This window comes from Scyliorhinus canicula, chromosome 2 (genome assembly GCF_902713615.1).
Source record: "Scyliorhinus canicula chromosome 2, sScyCan1.1, whole genome shotgun sequence".
Classification (NCBI taxonomy): domain Eukaryota; kingdom Metazoa; phylum Chordata; class Chondrichthyes; order Carcharhiniformes; family Scyliorhinidae; genus Scyliorhinus; species Scyliorhinus canicula.
The window spans coordinates 113,887,481-113,909,448 of record NC_052147.1 but is presented as its reverse complement, the minus strand read 5'-3'; the positions used below and the strand labels follow the sequence as shown (position 1 = coordinate 113,909,448).

The 21,968-nt window shown below is 44.1% G+C and overlaps 1 protein-coding gene across 11 annotated transcripts in view; it reads right to left on the bottom strand.

The window, feature by feature from the left end:
• Positions 1-21,968, bottom strand: part of LOC119957306 (alpha-(1,6)-fucosyltransferase) — a 933,359-nt gene that overhangs the window by 374,131 nt on the left and 537,260 nt on the right. The gene's annotated exons all lie outside the window — the stretch shown is intronic.

The window sequence follows — 21,968 nt, the reverse complement described above, 5'->3', positions numbered from 1 at the left end:
ATTGGGCCACCCCTCCTGCTATCTTATTCTTTGGCTGGCCATAGATTTTCCTTTTGATTAAACTTCCGCCATGCGATGAAGGATATTTTTCTGTCTTAAAGATATGACATGAATGCAAGTAAGATGAAGCCCTTTTTTGTTTTGAACATTCATACGGAGAAGAGATACCAGGTCTGGGACTTCTTGTGCTGCTACTTTTGCCACTGCGAAAGATTGCAAGTCGAGAAATCTTTTGAAATTGACTGCAGACAGAATCAAATCCCACAACTTATTAAATTTGTGTCTTTTATCTATCCAGTGCTTCAGCAAAATGTAATTAAGTGCTGCACTGTGTCTGCAGTTAACACCCGGCTCCTTTCATTTCACTGAAAAACCTCTGCTCTTGGTTATTTAAAGTAAGTTCTAACACTTCCCTCAGGGGAGTTTTTATTTAGCTAACCACATTAGAATGCAGATTTTCTGATGAAGCTTATCAATTGCGTAGCGTTTGCCAGCAACCAAAAATGCCCCTTGTAGCTTTGAGCTTTGAACTGTGATATTTCCAAATGCAATGACGCTGCATCCAAGCGGATGACGAGAAAGACTGAAAATACCATCCTGCCTTTACCCTGATGAAGCAGAGAATCTGACCTTTCCATTCATAGCATCTATAGTAGTTCAATAACAAACTAAACTCCAGCCAGCAAAATATCCTGCAACCCTTAGTCGTTCAGCATTGCTATATTTTCCATCCTGAACCACACGATAACATTCTCCCTCATTCTAAATTGCTCAACATTTGTAGGAGTTTACCCTCACCCCACATAACCTCATACAGGCACTGCCCTCTAAAGACCACCCCCCACCTCACCACCACCATACTTCCTGAAACACTCTTGCTCGGACACACTCTCTTGCCTCCTCATCTCCTCACCTCTGTTGTGCGAACACTCTACTTCTATTTCACAATGGGAATTCGCAATTAATCTCCGCGCCACTTATGATAATTTAATGGCACTGGAATGCCATTTTCCAGCCAAGTGACTCATGGCAGGGGGTGGCGAGGGAACTGAGTGCTTGTAAGTTTTTTGCAAAGTTTTGGCAAAGTTTCCTCCTAATCCACTCCACAAACTTTCCGCTTTTCACCATTGACTCCATGGTGCAGAAAGCTAGTGGTGTGTTAATGGGACGTTTCCTGGACACATCCCTCACTGGTGCACATGGGGTAAATGTTACACCGCTGACAATTACATGAGTCAGCTGTCAGGGTTAGTTGTCAAAATGGCGAAAGCGAGGAGTTCCGTGATAGTAGAATGGTCTCAGAACCCCTCTGATAGCCCATCATATCACAGTCGTGTGCTGGGGAAATCAGCTGCACCAAGTGAAAAATGAAAGGTACCCTTCAGCCAGCCAGCTTTCAGGTGCAACTGGAGTTGTGCAGTGCAACTTAAATTGGCACGTTGATCAATAGAAAATGGATTCTGCAGCTTTACACGTAAAGAAATCTGTCTGAACATGGATCCTGGACCATTAACTGTAAGCACTATAACATTTCAATCCAATCTCTCCAGTACCTTTTGGCAGCCAGTTAAGAAGTGATGCCAGGGGGCAGCACGGTGGCCTAGTGGTTAGCACAACCGCCTCACGGCACTGAGGGCCCAGGTTCGATCCCGGCTCTGGGTCACTGTCCGTATGGAGTTTGCACATTCTCCCCGTCTCTGCGTGGGTTTCGCCCCCACAACCCAAAAATGTGCAGAGTAGGTAGATTGACCACGCTAAATTGCCCCTTAATTAGAAAAAATAATTGGGTAATCTAAATTTTAAAAAAAAAGAAGTGATGCCAGGAGAGTTTCATGGAGGTGGTGAAACAAAACGAAGGAAGTTGGAAAATATACAGAAGAACTTAAGAGCTTGAAGAAACGCTTGTCAACAAAAGGATGAAACCAAATGCCACCTTTGATTTGGACTGTTAATTGCCAACATTTCATATCAGCCATTTTGAAAATCACAGTGAATATTGCATCAAAATCCTCAAAATTATGGCATTTATTTTGCTTCTCCACTGAGTAAAGGAAAGCTTGCTGAGGCCTGTTCAAAATGTCGAAACAGGTGAATGGGGAAAATTATGGCAGATAGAATTTAATGTAAGAAAATGTGAGGTTATCCATTTTGGACCAACAAAGGATAGAGCAGGGTACTTTCTAAATGGAAAGAGGCGAGGTACAGTGGATGCCCAAAGAGACTTGGTGATTTAGGTACATACGTCCTTAAAATGCCAGGAACAAGTGCAAAAAACAATCAAAAATGTTCATGGTTTTATATCTAGAGGACTGGAATGTAAAGACACAGGGGTTATGCTGTGGCTATACAAAACCCTGGTTAGACCCCAATTGGAGTACTGTGAGCAGTTCTGGGCTTTCGGAGTTTGTTTTAGCCTTGGAGGGAGAGCAACGTAGGTTTAGAAAAACTGTACCTCGATTATAGGGGTCGAGTTAGGAGGGGCAATTTATAGAATCCCTACAATGCAGAAGGAGGCCATTCGGCCCATTGAGCCTGCACCGACCCTTCAAATAAGCACTCCACCCATGACCACCCACCATACCCTGCCCTATCCCTGAACCCCATTACCTAACCTACACATTCCTGGACACTTAAGGGGCAATTTAGCATGGTCAATCCACCTACCCCGTACATCTTTGGACTGTGGTGGGAAACCAGCGTACCCGGAGGAAACCCATGCAGACATGGGGAGAACGTATAAACTCCACACAGACAGAGACCCAAGATCGGAGTTGAACCCGGTGTCATGTGAGAGTACCTTTAAGAAATGCGTATTTATAAATGGGTGTGTATATAAGTATCTGTAGTGAGAGTACTTTTAAGTAATGGGTGTTTATTACTGCAGTGATGTCAGAGTGGGTGGAGCTGGGCTGTCTGTCAGCTTTTTACATTCGATTTAGGCTGTTTGCTGCAGGGTGTGTTTTAGTTTCGCTTTCAGTGTTGGAGCTGAAGCCAGACAGAGCAGGTGGACTGTTCATCTCTCTGCCATGAAAAGACTATCTCTTGACCATTTGGTGAATTCAGAATTATAAATGTTCTCAGTAGTGAATGTAAGCTTGATGCCTTTCTGCACAAAGGTGTTTTTAAGTCTTACGGACGTTAGCTGTTTAGCTCACAGGGCTAATCGCTGGCTTTGAAAGCAGACCACGGCAAGCCAGCAGCACGGTTCGATTCCCGTAACAGCCTCCCCGAACAGGCGCCGGAATGTGGCGACTAGGGGCTTTTCACAGTAACTTCATTTGAAGCCTACTTGTGACAATAAGCGATTTTCATTTTTCAAAAGGAAAACTTAAAGGATTAGTTAGTGTTGTCGTCTTTGGGCGTTGTATTTGAATTGATGGTTGCTAAGATGTTCACTGCATGTTTTAAAGGTTAGCTTGAGTTCATAGAATAAACATTATTTTGCTTTAAAAAATACTTTTCCATTTCTGCTGTACCACACCTGTAGAGTGGGCCGTGTGCTCCACATACCACAATCTATTAAAAGTTGTGGGTCAGGTGAACTCCATGATACACTTTGGGGTTCTCTAAACCTTGGCCCATAACACCAGGTACCTGGCGCTGTGAAACAGCAGTGCTAACCACTCTGACACCATGCCGCCCAACTCTACGATTACTCAAATTAGACATGTGTTCACTAGAATTTAGAAGGTTATGGGGTGATCTGATCAAAGTATTTGAGATATTAACAAGGAAAGACAAGGTAGATAAAGATAAACTATTTCCACTGGTTTGAGATTCTAAATCGGGGGCATAGTGTAAAAATGAGGGATAAACCATTCAGGAGAAATATTAGGATGAACCTCTTCATTCAAAGGGAGATAGAGGTTTGGAACTCTCTCCCATAAACAGCAATTGAAGCCAGATCAGTTGTTAATTTTAAATCTAAGTAGATAGATTTTTGTTAAGCAAAGATATTAAGGGATATGAGCCAAAGGCAGGTGTATGGAGTTAGGTCACAGATCAGCCATGATCTCATTGAATGGCGGGATAGGCGCGAGGGGCTGAATGGCCTACTCCTGCTCCAATGTCTGAACATTGGATGTGAAATTCATCAGCACAAATTGGCACACAGTCAGTTAAGTTGCCAGTGCTACATAATCAGTCAAATTACTCACCACCACTTTTGGGTAGCCTTTGGCAGGAATCAGCCTCACTCAATTGAGCTTAGTTTGCAACCTGTCCCCTAAGTCTTGGCACGTACAGCACTTCAAAAAAAAACAATATTACCATTGCCCCTCACTGACCTCTTACTGAAAGAATCCTAACAACATGTCCATGATGGTTTGATTCAAAGTCAGAACATCTTTGGAATCGCTGTGATTTTGGGTAAGGCTTCTGAGTGAGATTTGGTTGCCCCAGTTGTTCTTAACCTTCGCACCCAGCCCATCTGTCCAATCCTGTAATATCAGTCTCACTGGCATAGATCTCAGTATGAAAACAGAATATCTGCTGTTCAACAGAAGAACTAAATGTGTACTGCTCCACCAACCTAATCATCTACTCCACCCGCTGATTACTCAGCATACTTTGTGTAATAACAGTCAAGTCTCCCATGTGATTCTTGTTCACAATTTCCGGGTTCCTGCAAGACATGAGCTATTTTGGTTCCCAGCCAAATGCTATTTCAGAGGTCTATTCTGAAACACCAGGGCAGCACGGTGGCACAGTGGTTAGCATTGCTGCCTACGGCGCTGAGGACCCGGGTTCAAATCCCGGCCCTGGGTCACTGTCTGTGTGGAGTTTGCACATTCTCCCCGTGTTTGCGTGGGTTTTACCCCCACAACCCAAAGATGTGCAGGCTAGGTGGACTGGCCACGCTAAATTGCCCCTTAATTGGAAAATTGAATTGGGCACTCTAAATTTATTTTTAAAAAATGTTTTAAATTATTCTGAAACACCAAACTCCGAGGACGCCATACCTGTCAGTATTATAGTTTCTAACCAAGGGAGATGGTGTTGAAGTGGTAATATCGCTGAATTGGCAATCCAGAGGCCCAGGCTAAAACAAGGGGGACACGGGTTCAAATCCCACCAAGGCGCTGGTGGAATTTAAATTAAATTTTAAAAATCTGGAATTGAAAGTTGTACTAGTAATAGTGTGATCATGTCAACTCGCATCAATTGTTGTTAAAAACCCATCTGGTTCACGAACATCCTTCAGGGAAGGAAATCTGCTATCCTTACTGCTATATTACACTTTGATGTAATATGTCGTTATTCTTTGTTTTGAGATCCAGAATGGTTTGATGAGTGGATGATAAAGAAACCAGAAATCTTAAGATTGAAGCAAAATTAACTTATTGAATAACGATTAAATAAAATAGAGTTTGCACACGCTACGGAGCTATAACTATTAATACAGTAAGCTATAATCTAATATTAACTGATGACGTACTTGTGCTACTTCTTTCGCTTACCGAAACTATTCCTGGACCTGTGATCAATTCCTCTGCTAACACTGAACTACCCAAGATTCCCTGAACTCTGATATTTATACTGGGAACTAGTGGTGCCCTCTAATGTTTGAATTACACGGAGATGTAATAATTAACTCTTCACTGGTATACCTACACACATATCACTGGACTTACCAAGTCTAGCCTACATGTGATTCTAGCGGTTAACTCTTAACTGACCTTTAGCACAGTGGGCTAAGACAGCTGGCTTGTAATGCAGAATAAGACCAGCAGCGCGGGTTCAATTCCTGTTCTAGCCTCCCTGAACAGGCGCCGAAATGTGGCAACTAGGGGCTTTTCACAGTAACTTCATTGAAGCCTACTTGTGACAATAAGTGATTATTATTATTAAACCACCCTGTTCAAGGGCAACAAATTGTGACCTTGCCAGAGACGCCAACATCCCATGAAAAGTAAAAGAAAAAGAAATTATAATTGAGCCATGTCAGCCTGCTGATCACAACTGTGCATGGGGCATTGTAACAATACCAAAGTCTCACTCCTGGGCTGAAACTACAACAATAAAAATCAACACTGTCACTTGCTCCTTGTTTCAGAAAGGAGCAAGTTCTTGGACGCATCCTCTCTTGCAGCCGTTACTAATTAAGCCAGATCTGCAAATTACACAAGTCGGCCTCACAAATCCACACTCCGAATCAGTCGGAATGTTTGCAGTGCTGTGCCGTAATTGGGCCTTGCTTGGTGGAAATGTAATTTTTCCTCATCCATTTCAGCAAATACAAACGTGCCCTTTGGCGCTCCGTCATTCCAAGCAAAGGGCATAACCACATTCTATTACTAATTTAAATGTCAAGCTTCATTTCTGCTCCTTTTCCACCACTATTTGTTGATTCGTTCACATCAAGCACCACTGTAACATTTTGTCTTTTTTAAAAAATAAGCTTTCTTCAGTGAAAGTTCGTACGTGCCATTTGCAGTAAATCAGCAACGAAAGAACAAGAATTACAGAAGTAGCCCAGCACATTTTTAACACAATATATTTTCTCAGCACCATCAGCATCAGCCACTCCTGTGGGTTGGTCTCATGTACCTTCTCATTTGGAGCGCATCTTTTTTGCCTAATATCCAGGTAAATGACAATGACGAACATAGCAGAGAAGCTGTATACTGGACACAGGAAGCCTAGAATCCCTACAGTGCAGGAAACCAATCGGCCAATTGAGCCTGAACTGACCCTCCAAAAGAGGACCCCATCCAGACCCACTCCCCCACCCATCCCTGCAGCCCCACCCATCCTGCACTATGGGGGAAATTTATCATGGCCAATCCACCTAACCTGCACATTTTTGAACAATGGGAAGAAACCAGAGCACCCGGAGGAAACCCACGCAGACACAGGGAGACCGTTCAAACTCCACACAGGCAGTCACCCATGGCCAGAATTCCTGGTGTTGAGAGGCAGCGGTGCAAACCACTCTGCCACTGGGCCACCCAATATATCATCAGCTGCCAAACAATATCATGCTTGGAAAAGGTGAATTAAATATGCGGTATCAGACTAAGACACAGGCCTTAATCCAACAAATGCCTTTACGTAAATAAAGTAAGTAAATGGCCAATGTGCGCACAATGAATACTGTTATGATTTGATGGACACCAGTAGCTTTTAAAAAGAAATCCGAACCCCCAGTTATACATAGAAATATAGAAAATATGAGCAGGAGGAGACCATTTGGCCCTTCGAGCCTACTCCGCCATTCATTATAATTATGCTGATCATTCAACTCAATAGCCTAATCCCACCTTCCCCCATATTCATTCATCTCCTTTGCCTCAAGTGCTATATCTAACTACCTCTTGAAAACATACGATCTCCCCCATGTCCTCAGACTGTGGCCCATGGTGGACACTCACACTATCTGGAACACCCTTCTTGCATCTACCCTGTCTAGTCCTGTTAGAATTTTGTACGATTCCATGAGATACCCTCTCATTCTTCTGAACTCCAATGAACACAATGCTAACTGGCTCAACCTCTCCTCATATGTCAGTCCTGCTATGAAAGTATTACCCCATAATATTTCACATTTAAAACCAATATCTTTACTATACAAAAGTTAAACAAATCAAGTACAACTAACTTATCATTATATTTTGTAAATACTTATACTTTAAACCTGAAAATTGCCACTTTCTATTCTATTTTTATTCCTACCCAAGAATTCCGCTATATTTCCCAGGATTTTCAAGGTTACTTCACATCTCATGGGACGAAACCAAAGTCTGCTATAGTTCTCAGGACTTCACTTTGATTCACCTCAGTGTTCCCACTATTCTCTGGAGTATGGAATTTCTTGGGGTCTTTCCAACAGCATCAATCTAGATGACCCTTCAACCCCTTTAATCATCTCATGAATGCAGACTCCTCAGTTCGATCATGGCTCGCACTGCACGCCCTAGCTTTCTGAAAGCACTTTGCCACTGGTCATTGCACAGATTCCCACTGTGCTTCCCTCAAAGTTGTTTCCAGGCTGACTTCAACTGTCTGTGAGAAATTGCAGAAATAAATCCATACAAAAAGGATAGGTCCCTGCATAACGTATTGCCATAAGAATGCGACATTCCTGGGATATTCCAGACAGAATTTATTTTATTGTAAATTTAGAGTACCCGATTCTTTTTTTCCCGATTTAGGGGCAATTTAGTGTGGCAAATTTACCTACCCTGCACATCTTTGGGTTGTTGGGTGAGACCCACGCAGACATGGGAGAATGTGTAAACTCCAGGGGCAGCACAGTAGCACAAATGGATATAGCTTCACAGCTCCAGGGTCCCAGGTTCAATTCCCGGCCTGGGTCACTGTCTGTGCGGAGTCTGCACGTTCTCCCCGTGACTGCGTGGGTTTCCTCCGGGTGCTCAGGTTTCCTCCCACAGTCCAAAGATGTGCAGGTTAGGTGAATTGGCCGTGCTAAATTGCCCTTAGATGTCCAAAATGGTTAGGAGGGGCTATTGGATTAGGGCATAGGGTGGACGTGAGGGCTTAAGTGAGTCGGTGCAGACTCGATGGGCCGAATGACCTCCTTCTGTACTGTATGTTCTATGTTCCACACGGACAATGACGCAGGGCTGGGATCAAACCCGGGTCCTTCGCACCATGAAGCAGCAGTGCTAACCACTGGACCACCATGTCGCCCGACAGAAATTTAAACTATCTCCAACTCTCCAGACCCTTCCTTTGATCTGCAAGTATATGGATACTTAAAGACCTTCCCTTGTTTACCAGTCGTTTTTAAACACTTCTTTGATTTAGGGAAATTGCATGAATAATGTAAATGTCTCATGGAGACAACTTCAATCTTATCAGACTTTCTGACTTCATTCCAAAGTTAAGAGAGAACCACCTGTGGTTTATTGTCTTCACAACTCTAACTCCTTCAGGATGAACCATTGTTCAAATTGTAATTATTTTAGGGCTGTTCACCAGTTTCTCAAACCCAGTGCTTTTATTCATCTTGTGTTCAAAAAATGACGATCCCCAATCTAAAAGCCATATTCCTAAAACGTATGAAATTACATGTTCATAATAATAAGTTTTATTATTCTGCTCAACATATAAACAGTAAAGACGCAATCTCCGAACATAGACTTTAAAACAACAGTTTAAATCTGACTGAGCTTCCCCACGGGTGTAGCCTTACAAAAGAGCATTTCATTTGGTTGGAAAGATGAATCTTCAGTAAAACAGATTTCCGGCAGGAATACAAGCCGAGACCTGTAGACATACTGAAAGAAATATCGATAGAAGATTGTACCACTCATGGCGACATTGGATCGTGAACCACTGACATCTGAATAGATGGGTCTATTTCGCTTTTTGGAATTCTCTATCCCAGAGGGCAGTGGAGGCTCAGTCATTGAGTACGTTTAAGACAGAGATCGGTAGATTTCTAGACATCAAAGCTATCAAGGGACACAGACAATAGTGCGGGAAAATGTCTAGATCAGCAATGATCTAGTTGAATGGCAGAGGTGGCTCGAGGGACTCCTGTTTCCTGTGTTATCCTGGGAGCATGCACCTGTCCTACGTTGAGTTATTCTGTTGCTGGAAAGTAAAGTAGAAATGGTCTCTATTGAAACAAAGCTAATGTTAAACCAATAAGTTTGTTTTACATGAAATAAATAAACCAGTTTCCAACAAAATACAAATCTATTTCCCAAAGGCCCCTCACAACACTAAAATGAATACATTAACAGCGTAACTCTTGTTCTGGAACTAATGGCATGACTAGTCAGTATTTACTGGTGTAAAGATTAATAATAATATTGCTATCCAGGGGGCCTGGTTGGTTGGACAGCCGGTATGTGGATTTGTTTCACACCAATGGCACAGGGTTTAATCCCTGCTCTTGCTGAGGTAGACTCGGGGCCTGCCTCCTCACTCTACCCATATTAAAGAAAATCACAGCACTTTGCTGTGCTGATGCGGTTAATTGCCAAGGACCTTCCTACGGGCAGAGAACTGAAGATCAAATAAAGTACTGCTGCTTTCCTGGGTGTTTCATACTCCAAATGCAGGCAGACACAAACTGATGGTAGAATCAGAGCACTGAGGAGACCATTTGGCCCACTGTGGTTGTGCCAGTCCTTTGGCAGACTAATCCCACTTCCCTGATCTTTCCCCATAGCTCTAAATATTTTCAACTTCAAGTCTTTCTCCAATTTTCTTTTGACTCTCGTTACAGAATCTGCTTCCTGCACCTTTTCAGGCAGTGTATTCCAGATCACAGCAACTCACTGTTGTTTAATTTTGCTGCCAACTCTGTGTCAATTGGCTTAAATTTGTCTTTTCTGGTTACCAACCCTTCTGCCGTTGCTACTCCTTAATATGGTGTATAAGTCAATCTGACATACAATTTGACCCCAATTTTCCAACACCAAATTTCATGTTTAGGCAACGACTCAGTGTATGAGTAATCACAAGCCCCCCCCCCCCCAGCTCCTTATTTGTCAGACAACAAATGCATGTTTAGGACTATACTTGCATTAGGGACCTTAACTTTTCAATTCAGAAACACATTATTAGGATCACGCTCAATTTATGAATCATCACATTGGCTCAAGCAAACGATGTGGACTTTGTTACCATGATGTTGCGTCAGAGTTTAAAGCATGCCCACGCAGTGCAGAGCACACAAAGCGAATGACGAACAGAAATGGGTCCTCCAGCAGAAAAGAACGAAGTACGAAGCTGGTTTTCAAGCTAAACATTGTGACAGTTGCGTAACGCGTCATGTAACTGTGGTGCAGTGAGAGAATTCGATGCTCTTGAAAAACTGGTGCAAGACTGGAAGGTGGAAGAATTCACCCTGAAGAAGATTCCTAAGACGAAACAAGAACAGGGAGCAGTCATTGGGTTGATCTTGAGAAACATGTACCTGAATGTGTCCTCAAAAATCAGCGGAATGGTGGCGTCATCACTGGAAATGAAATGGGTTAATACACACTTTAGTATGCCAAATCAAACCCTGACTCCAAACAGAATTAGTTGGTGCAGTCTTTGTGGCAAAAGACCAAGATTATTCAGTGATAACCAAAAGACCATGATGTCAAAAATTGCCAGTTTCCAAGGAAGACTTCGGAAGCAAGGCTAGGGGCATGGCTCTCAGCAGAACCCCCCTCCCTTCCTAATGCCAGGTACTTTGATCAGGCACTAAGTACCTTTAAATGAGGGGCCATCACCGCCACAATTAGACAAAAGATGGAAGCTCCATCATCGAGGATGATCAAGATGAAAATTACTAGATTTCTGGACACGAATCACATCAAAGGACATGCGGATAGTGCGGGAAAATGGAACTGAAGTAGATGATCAGCCATGATCTAATTCAGAACAGGCTCGATGGGCTGATGGCCTACATTCTGTTCCTATGTTCCCTCCTAACCAGCCCACACAGTGTAATGATATGCGTAAGAAATTCTGTATGTTAATATGTTAGACATCCAACCAGCCGGTGGCAATAGAACTGCAAACTCGGGGAATCTGGGTGAGAAGGCGTCATGGATAGTCGTGTTTTGTATTAGCTCTCGTACTCTATTGTTAACTTGTGGGAGGAAACCCTCGCAGTTTACAGTTCGTTAGTAGTGTTAGTATTGTTTTCTACCCACGTTATTGTAATTTAATAAATATTATCTAGTCACAAACTACACGTTCTTTGGTGCACTGACTCAACGCACTAGAACGTAACACACCGGTTCATTTGTTGTGCTCTCAGTGTGGCGACAGGCTCATCCACAGCTGGGTTCATACCAGCAGTGTGGGATGAGGCCCTTAAGTTGTCACTAATTGTTCACTATAGGGTTTTGATCAGCGGTTGGACAGGAAGGCCGACCATGGGCCTTCATATGGTGGAGACAGGTAGTAGTGGGATGCTCACCTGTCACCCCGCCAAATGATTAAATTCCCTCCAGACCTTCAAACACGGCAGTAGAAAGGGTAGAAGATTCTGTCCAATATCTTTGATCAATATTATCCTCCATTCTTAAGCCAGAATATTAAAGTCCCATTCCCAACACTATTTGAGGATGTTTCCATTATGAACATGTGTAAATGTCAGGAAAGGATCAGCAGCTCCATGAGGTTTGTTCCATACAGTCTTCAAGCATTATGACCGCCCAAACCCACCCTCAATAGAGAGCACATTTTGCTCATCACTATGTCAATTCCTCTGGAGGCTCCTAATACATAATTAAATGTAAATGTCGCCATAGTCCCCGAGAATCATATATTGTTCTCCACTTTGAGGTAGCACAGTGGTTAGCACTGTTGCTTCACAGCGCCAGGGACCCAGGTTCGATTCCCATCTTGGGTCACTATCGGTGCAAAATCTGCACGGTCTCCCAGTGTCTGTGTGGGTTTCCTCCCATAAGTCCTGAAAGACGTGCTTGTTAGGTGAATTGAACATTCTGAATTCTCCCTCTTTGTACCCGAACAGGCGCCGGAGTGTGGCGATGAGGGGATTTCCACAGTAACTTCATTGCAGTGTTAATGCAAGCCTACTTGTGACACAAATAAGTATTATCAGGGTCACCACATCGCAGGCAATGGGCAAGGTGGATCCTTCATGAATAACCTCAGCCGGTTCTGGAATTGAATCCCACACTGTTGGTTTCACTCCACACCACAAACCAGCCATCCAACCAACAGAGATAACTGACCCCTACAATCGGTGATTAAGGCATCACAAAGGTGAGAATCCAAGTCCCACTTAATTATTAGTTAGATTAAAAGTAAACTGCAATGACCTTTCAGCAGAAATCTACTTGTCAACATTCAGAACAATTCAGCTGTTTGGCATCTGTAACTAGCTCATTAGAATAACTTTCTAAACAAGGAAAGGACATCAATCGGGGGGGGGGGGGGGGGGGATTTTAATCTTTTAATTGAGACCAACGTGCATAACAAAAGACCAGAGAAACCAATAATACAACTTTTATGGGACTATTAGTGTATTAATTCTCTAATTCTTTTGGGTAACTGATCTGTCTCCATCATTAAGTGGATCAACACAAAATGCCTCACAGCACTTTCCACCCAGAGGAGTCCATCCTGCATGTAGATGTGGACTAATTAGAAAATGCAGATTCTTCCCTTGGCAATTAATTGAATTAAGTGAATATTTCTATCGGGCAATGCAAGTAAAACAACGTTTCACAGCCTGGAAGAAAGACAATCACAGGCTCAGTGAGCTCCAACTGCGGTGAGCATTTTGTTTTTCCCTGCAGCCTCAAGCCAGGTGACAAAGCACAACTTTGGGAACAGGTCACATTTGAAACTTTAAACAGGCTTATGTGGAAGCAATGATCATTGAGAACATTTTCTCCACTGGCCAATGGACAGAATGGAAATGGGGCAAAGAACCCAGAATATTGTCCTGGCTCTCCTTATTTGATATTATTCCTCAGCACTTGAAATGTTGCATCCACAAGTTTGCATCAGACTTCCGGTGGCGGCCATGGAGGAGAAGGTCACACATTTGGTAGCACCTGCTTGTGATGGAATTTTTGGACCTTTTCTCCAGATTTTTTCGGAATTTCACTGGATAGATCAGTGGAGAGTGAGACAGTGAGGAGCAATCCCCCACCAGTGTATGGTCAAGTGGACTAGAAGTGGCTGTGTAAGGAGACATAGTCAAGCAAGGAAGACGTGGGTAAAGCCGGCAGGGCAGAAAAGCTTGGCGGAGACGCAGGACCCTGGTGAAGTGGCACAGTGGTCGACAGTACAGCTGGTGAAGTTCTTTGAAGAGTGCTTCACCAAGCTAAAGAAAGACGCACTGGACCCAATTAAGGCATAGATTGATCGGGTGGAGCAGAGTCTAGAAACCCACAAGTTTGCATCAGAACTTGGAATGGAAGACAGGGATCCAATATTGGGAGATTGTGAGAGAGCACACAGGAGTGTGCGAGAGGGATTATTCAAGAACAGAACACGTGTGTGTGTGTGTGTGAGAGAGAGAGAGAGGAGAAAACACGTGAAAACATGCAAGGGATTGCACGGCAGCTCAAGAACGAGAGAGAAAATATCAGGAATTTCTCATTCCAATATGGAAGACTCAACAAAGGTTTGATTTGGTCCCTACAGTATTTCCCAAGTCTAGCCACACACAGTTGACGTTTGGATACTCACTCTTCAACTAGACCATCTGAGAACAAACTTAAAATTCAGGGTGGCAAGGTTAAAGGATTCTGGAAGCCAATGATTACAGGATAAAGAATGAACATTGTTTGTTCATTTAACTAAAATGTAGTCACAAAAGCTGAACTTTAAATTCTGAGTTGGAATAGATTGCTCGATTTTAATTGGTATGATCCCTTTAAATTGTTCAAATATTAATGATCTGCTCGGCCAGACTATCAAGTGGCTTTTAAGAATGAATAACAGAATTCTTCAATTTCTGTTTGACAATTATTTGATATTTGCCAGTGATGCAATGGCAAATGAAGTACATTGTTTATTGTTGAATGGGAACATTTATGGCCACAGGGTGTAAATTGCTGAACTTGCAAATTCAAAAGACAACTTTATGTTTCCTATCTAATTCTTTCCCCCCTTCATTGGAAGAGCACTCAGGGATATCATCCTACTCGTACCATCAACCCACCAGAAACTGGTCCATTCATGAGTCCAGACAGCACATTCTGCCGGTATTGAGATCCAGGGTTTTGGGAAAGAGCAAGTAACAGGCACAGCTCATCCTCTCCTTTCCAGGGAAACACACTTTGCAGAAAATGCCATGATAGTGAATATGAGCAGGGACTTTGGGAAATATCTCCCATCCAGGCCCAGGGGTGTTGCGATAATCTATAGTCTTACCTTTGAGAATACCTTACTGAGCACAAGATCAGCCGTCAGAGTTTCCAAGTCTATATGGACCCAATGCTGTGAAAAAGGTGTTTGAGAACATTAACCTGTTAAAATCCTCTGCCAATTCCTTTTAAAAAAAAATCCACTGCACTGTATCCACCAATTAGATCGAAGCCATCCAATTGCCAAGTTCCAAAATAAGTTGCCTCGCTGATACCACCTTCATCTGATACCCCCTGCACCACAACCTCCGCCATGGGTAGGGCAAGGTGGCAGGTCCTGAATGTACCCCAGCCAGAACAGGGATTGAACCTCATGTTGTGAGCACCAATCTGACCCACATTGGCCGTCCAGTCAAATAGCCAACCAGCAACCCCCTACCCACCCACTAGGAGTTGCTGTGACAATGTGCACTTTTACATGCAAGTTGTAGTCCGGAGCTATGGGTGGAGATGGTAGAGGTTCCAGTTTTTTTTTTCTGCATGCATGGCTGACCAGGACTGTTTCCCACCTTCCAATGGTGTATGTTGGAAGGATTTACAGGTTGGTATTTAATCTGTTTGGTCGCATAATGGTCGCACTTACCTTGGCCACCATTGAAACCACAACTCCAACTTACTTATGAAGTGTATTATGCAAAAATAATCCACACTCGACAGCTTTCATTTTCAAAACAGTTCACTTTCAAATGACAATAAATCATATTGTTTGAAATATTACTGCACTTCATCAGATTCTGACATAGGGGAATGGATTCTACATTGCCGGAGGTCAGTATCAAGATTCCCGATCGGGCAGAGGATGGGACTGGTGCTGGGCGCCAGACCTGTTGCAATGCTCCACTGCCATGCCTCTGGCCTCAGCGAACTACCCACTCCATGCCGGCGGCACCATGCAAATCCACAATTTGCATGCTTTTAAAGCAGCAGTTGTTACAGGTATTAGAGGCTTCTTCAAAAGCCAAGTATACTTGAAAGGGCTTTAAATCCCTGAACAGCCTTTGAAATGCAAATCTTCCATTCAATTCACACAGCAACACTGCATTAGCCAGAGATTGGCAGTTTTATTTCTCCAGAGAAGGGTGCCTGGTGGATTTAGCTGCTTTTGATATGGTGAGGGGTTGTCAATCATGAAAGAGTGCTTATAAACATTGTGGTTAGCATAAAAGCAGGGAACTTGAGGTGCATTCAAGCGTGAAGGGAAAGATCGTAAACTACCCACAATCCACAAAATGCAGCGATTTTTTTACTCTACTGCTCCCACTGCTCTTCAGCATTTAGGCAGGCATGACTGATGCGGGATTCTCAGATTTGAGGGGGGAGGGGAGGGGGGGGGGGGGCGGTGTCACCTGTCAGGAGGGGTCTCTGATAGCGAAGTCTCTTATCTGGTGGGGGGGATTTCTGATGAGTGGGGGTGTCTGATGGGAGGTCTCCGATGGTGGGTTTCTGATGGGAGGGCCACTGATCTAAGGGGTAATTGATCTGGGGGGGGGTCTCTGATCTAAAATGTCTCTGATGGAGGGGGGGCTCTCTGATGGAAGAGGGGGTCTCTGATGGAAGAGGGGGTCTCTGATGGAAGGGGGGTCTCTGATGCAAGGGGGGATCTCTGATGCAAGGGGGGATCTCTGATGCAAGGGGGGATCTCTGATGCAAGGGGGGTCTCTGATGCAAGGGGGGTCTCTGATGCAAGGGGGGTCTCTGATGCAAGGGGGGTCTCTGATGCAAGGGGGGTCTCTGATGCAAGGAGGGTCTCTGATGCAAGGAGGGTCTCTGATGCAAGGGGGGTCTCTGATGCAAGGGGGGTCTCTGATGCAAGGGGGGTCTCTGATGCAAGGGGGGTCTCTGATGCAAGGGGGGTCTCTGATGCAAGGGGGGTCTCTGATTCAAGGGGGGTCTCTGATTCAAGGGGGGTCTCTGATTCAAGGGGGGTCTCTGATTCAAGGGGGGTCTCTGATTCAAGGGGGGTCTCTGATTCAAGGGGGGTCTCTGATTCAAGGGGGGTCTCTGATTCAAGGGGGGTCTCTGATTCAAGGGGGGTCTCTGATTCAAGGGGGGTCTCTGATTCAAGGGGGGTCTCTGATGCAAGGGGGGTCTCTGATGGAAGGGGGGTCTCTGATGGAAGGGGGGTCTCTGATGGAAGGGGGGTCTCTGTTGGCGAGATCTGGTCATCCTTATGTGTGTATGCTGTTGCAGGGGCGAGGGGGGGGGGGGGGCAGTGGGTGACCAGTTACTCCTTTGGTGGGGAGGAAGAGGAGGAGGATGCCCCTATTCGACAGTGGGAGGCGTCAGGATTTGTGTTGCGGGGGGAAGGAGGCGTACTAGGAGGCGGCCTAGTTATCAGGCCGCCTGCTCACAATGGCGGCCGAATACCAGCATTCCGATGATATCCGGTGAGCTCTCCCTATGCATAAATTAGCATGGTGAAAGAGAGAGACTCACACCTGGATGCCACTCAGTGGAGTCCAGGTGTCAGTGGAGACTCCGCTAGTGGGAGCATTTGGGGTACAGAACGGAGACTCCTAGCCATCGTCTTCCACTACAAATCTAATGATTTTTAAGATTTCATCCACAGACTTTCAAACATCCAATCTACATGCAAGTAATTCAGACTCTTTAGCATTGCAAATGATAGTTATGATGCTTTATTAATATTAAATTGCAGCATACATCATTCAAAGTCATAACAGAAAATGCAGCTACTCGAATAGTGTTTAAGAACTATCGGCTGTGCCAAATTAAATATTTGCTAGACGGAGCTCCTTCTGATGCTTCAGTGAGTTAATCTACTCCGTAACAGTGGACTGAGACCACACAGATCAGAATGATCTTGGGTTTAATACTTGGTTATGAACATTAGCTGATTTAAACTGGCGATGCTGCAATTGAATCCTCTACATTGCAGTTCGAGGGTTCCTGCTGATCACCATTCTGATTTGGAAATTTATTGGTGTTCCTTCACTGTCATTAGGTCAAACTCCTGGAACTCTCTCCCCAACAGCACGGTGGATGTACCTACCACATGGACTGCAGCGGTTCATGAGACATGTACCAAAACCCCTCGCGCAACACTGGCATTGAAAAATAGTTTCACGCACAGAGCTCACTCACTCCTGTGGTCAGGAGCACAATTCATAGGACTTTCTGGTGATGGATTAACGCAACTACTAATTCAGAAATATAGTAAATGTGAACTCCCTGCGAATGTTCGCACTGTCGATTTTATAGCAAGGAGGCCCAAATGTTTACATTGTCTTTCAGATATCGTCCTTTACGCTTTGTCTAACCTCTCGGGTTTACATAAAAAGAATCCATAGCAGTGCTCAGGAAGAGCAAGGAAGATCTCCCAGTTTCCTCTCCAATATTTATCCTACAGCCATCTCAAAGCAAAATAATCAGTCACTTGTTGGATTGGTGTTTGTGGGATCTCACTTGTGCGGATTTGGCTGCCATACTTCATACAGTGGAAAGGATGTTATCAATTCAAACGTATGTAACTAGCTGTAAATTGCTGCGGGAGGTCCTGGGGTGGAGAAAGGCAGTGCATAAATGCAAGTATTCCTTTTGAGAGAGAAACATTGTAACTCTTTTATCTATAAAAATGCAAAATTGTTCCGCACAATTATGGTGGATTGGAAAATGATCAAAAACATCGAGAAATGGCATTCCTTTTCTTGATGCAGGTGTACAAATTATTATTTATAACAGCTTCCATGACATTGTTAGTTTAGATTTCAACCTATATTTGGATATTTTTAACTGCTGCATTTTGCCCAGAGATTAGAAGTGTCTAAGCATTTCAAATTTAAGTGTCTGATACCTACCACTTACATATATTTAAAAAAAAACATTTTATGAGCAGTTGGGTGGTTTTATTTTGAACCTGAAGTTTTACAATGCAGTCAACTTGATCGAAGCTAAACTTACTGCCTGTATTTTGAAACGGGGGCTAAATAGCTGGCTTGTAACGCAGAACAATGTCAGCAGCGCAGGTTCAATTCCTGTACCGGCCTCCCCGAACAGGCGCCGGAATGTGGCGACTAGGGGCTTTTCACAGTAACTTCATTGAAGCATACTTGTGACAATAAGCAATTATTAATTATTATTGATTGAGAATAAGCAAGCCTATTTGATTAGATTTCCTGTTGCTAGTCTTGACTGATTCATTGCGCGCTCAAATCTATTTCAAAATGTTATGGACTCCAGGTCGCGACAATGACATGAGGATTAACCCAGACTGACAGTTCAGCACTGAAAGAGTGCTGCACTGACAGAGGGTCGGCACCGAGGGAGTGCTACACTATCAGAGTGTCAGCACTGAGGGAGTGTTGCATTGTCAGAGGGTCAGCACTCAGCGAGTGTTGCACTGTCAGACGGTCAGCATTGAGAGAGTGCTGCACTGTCAGACGGTCAGCACTGAGGGAGTACTGCACTGTCAGAGGGTTAGCACTGAGGGAGTGCTGCACTGTCATAGGGTCGGTACTGAGGGAGTGTTGTGCTGTCAAGGGATCAGCATTGAGGGAGTGCTGCACTGTCAGAGGGTCAGCACTGAGGGAGTGCTGCACCATCAGAGGGTCAGCACCGAGGGAGCTTTGCACCGTCAGAGGGTCAGCACTGAGGGAGTGTTGTGCTATCCGAGGCTCAGCACTAAGGGAGTGTTGTGCTGTCAAGGGGTCAGCGCTGAGGGAGTGCTGCACTGTTAAACAGTCAGCAATGAGGGAGTGCTGCACTGTCAGAGGGTCAGCACTGAGGGGCTGCTGCACTGTCAGAGGGTCAGCACTGAGGAAGTGCTGCACTGTCAGAGGGTCAGCACTGAGGGAGCACTGCACTGTCAGAGGGTCAGCACTGAGGGACTGCTGCACTGTCAGAGGGTCAGCACTGAGGAAGTGCTGCACTGTCAGAGGGTCAGCACTGAGGGACTGCTGCACTGTTTGAGGGTCAGCACTGAGGGAGCACTGCACTGTCAGAGGGTCAGCAGTGAGGGAGTGCTGCACTGTCAGAGGGTCAGCACTGAGGGACTGCTGCACTGTTTGAGGGTCAGCACTGAGGGAGCACTGCACTGTCAGAGGGTCAGCAGTGAGGGAGTGCTGCACTGTCATAGGGTCAGCACTGAGGGACTGCTGCACTGTCAGAGGGTCAACGCTGAGGGAGTGCTGCACTGACAATAACCCAGTCTCAACAATCAGGTGTTAAGTTGGGGCCCTGTCAACATATTCTGGTGGAGATAAAAGCTATTCAAAGAACGTGCAGGGGAATTATGGAGAATTGTACCCCTCAGCTAACACTGCTGAAACAGGTTATCTGTGTTTATTATTTAATGTTCTCGCTCTTTATGGGAGCTTGTTCAACTGTGAATGCAATTCAAAAGTACAAAATGACTGTCAATAACATGGGATATCTGGAGGTTGGAAAAGAGCTATATAAATGCAAGCTCTGAAACATTTTTAAAGCACGTGAGATATCAGTGTGTCAAAGCTGGCCTTTGTATGTCTATTTAAATTCACAAGGAGTAGAAGCCAACCTAATATCAATGGAACGATATAGCAGAGGAAAACTCTTCATATTTGGATTGGTTTATAATCACGTGTACCGATGTACAGTGAAAAGAATTGTTCTGCATACAGCTCAGACAGGTCATTCCGTACATGAAAAGAAAATACATAGGGTAAACATACAATAGTTTTAAGAGATTAGTACGGTTATAGGAGATGTAAGAAGAGGATCTATGTGAGAGAGCTCGCAGAGAGTCTCCACGCTCCGGCGCCATCTTGCTTTTCCAGAGACAGACACAATTGTGCAAAGAGTGGGAGAGAAAGGGACAGAGAATCAGTGAGACAAAAAGGCAGTGAAAGAGGTACAGAGATAGAGAGAGTGAGAGACAGTAAAGGAAAGATGTACAGAGATAGAGTGAGACACAGCGAGGGAGAGAGGTATTTGATGACGGTTCATCGCTGAGCCATTTCATAAACCTCGCTCCACAACGGATCGAGTTTGTAATTGACCTTGGAACAGCTGAGATCAAAAGTGCTTGTTCAAAATAGAAAAATACTCCATTCCTACCACTGACACTCAGATATAGTTAGGCCCAAAGCATTAACAAAGCCACATCGCATCCGACCAAAGTGGTGCTGAAATTTTAGTGATGAAAACGGCACAGAGCTGTGCATTGTGGTGTTATTGTGCCAGACTCTGAAGCCATCAGACATGGATTCATGCATATTTGTCTGTACATACTAAGGCCAGTACTTCTCCACGGGGTAATAAAGTCATCTAAGGTTGCTCTCATATGCTTGCCAGCATCGTTCTGCTTCACAGAAATGTTGGCAGAGGCCTTGGCACAGGCCTTCTCTCTTTTGGAAACACCCAAGAAAGGGAAAGGCAAGGAAAATGCTTTACTCAAGAGAAAATGTTACAGAAGGTAAGTAAAAAGTGGTGACACATACCAATTATTTTTCTCACATATTAACCACATTATTGATCAAACTTGGAATTATCTTTTGAAATTACAGAGTAACAATTACTGAGGGGATTGTGTCCCGTAATGACAGGTCCGGCATCAGAAGATGAGGGTAGCCCAAGATTGCTCAAGCCATGCAGGTAAAGACCTTTTTGTGAAGTGAACAGACCACAGAAAATGTACCCCTTCGGTAATCATTATGATGCACTAAGGTAGGACTGGCTTCTTTGATCTTCTTCACAGTGTAGTAATTTCAGCAAACAACTCCAGCAATAATAGTTTCCTTACACGGCCATTTTGTGCGGTGGGCCTCGTTTTTGACAATATAAATTCCAGCCGTCCGACCACTACTTTCCTTAGATGTCAGTATTTTCCAACACTGCTGTGCACTTGCAGAGCACTTGAGCCTCAATGTTTCAGCTTGCTGCTTTTCTGGGTGCACAACTTTCTGTTTCCTTGGACAAAGTATTCGGAACATTTCCAAGCAGTGCAATGCATCTAAACTAACAGGCTTAAAACGAGAATGCGGAGGCAGTTGGAGGGGGTGGGGGTGGATAAGAATAGATAATTCACTGAACCCAAGCAATCGCAATTTAGAAACAGGAAAAGTGCTTCAAATTGACTACTATGCTACAATCCTACACAAAGTAAATTTTTCAGCATTTGTAATATTTTAAAAGCACATCGACGTTACA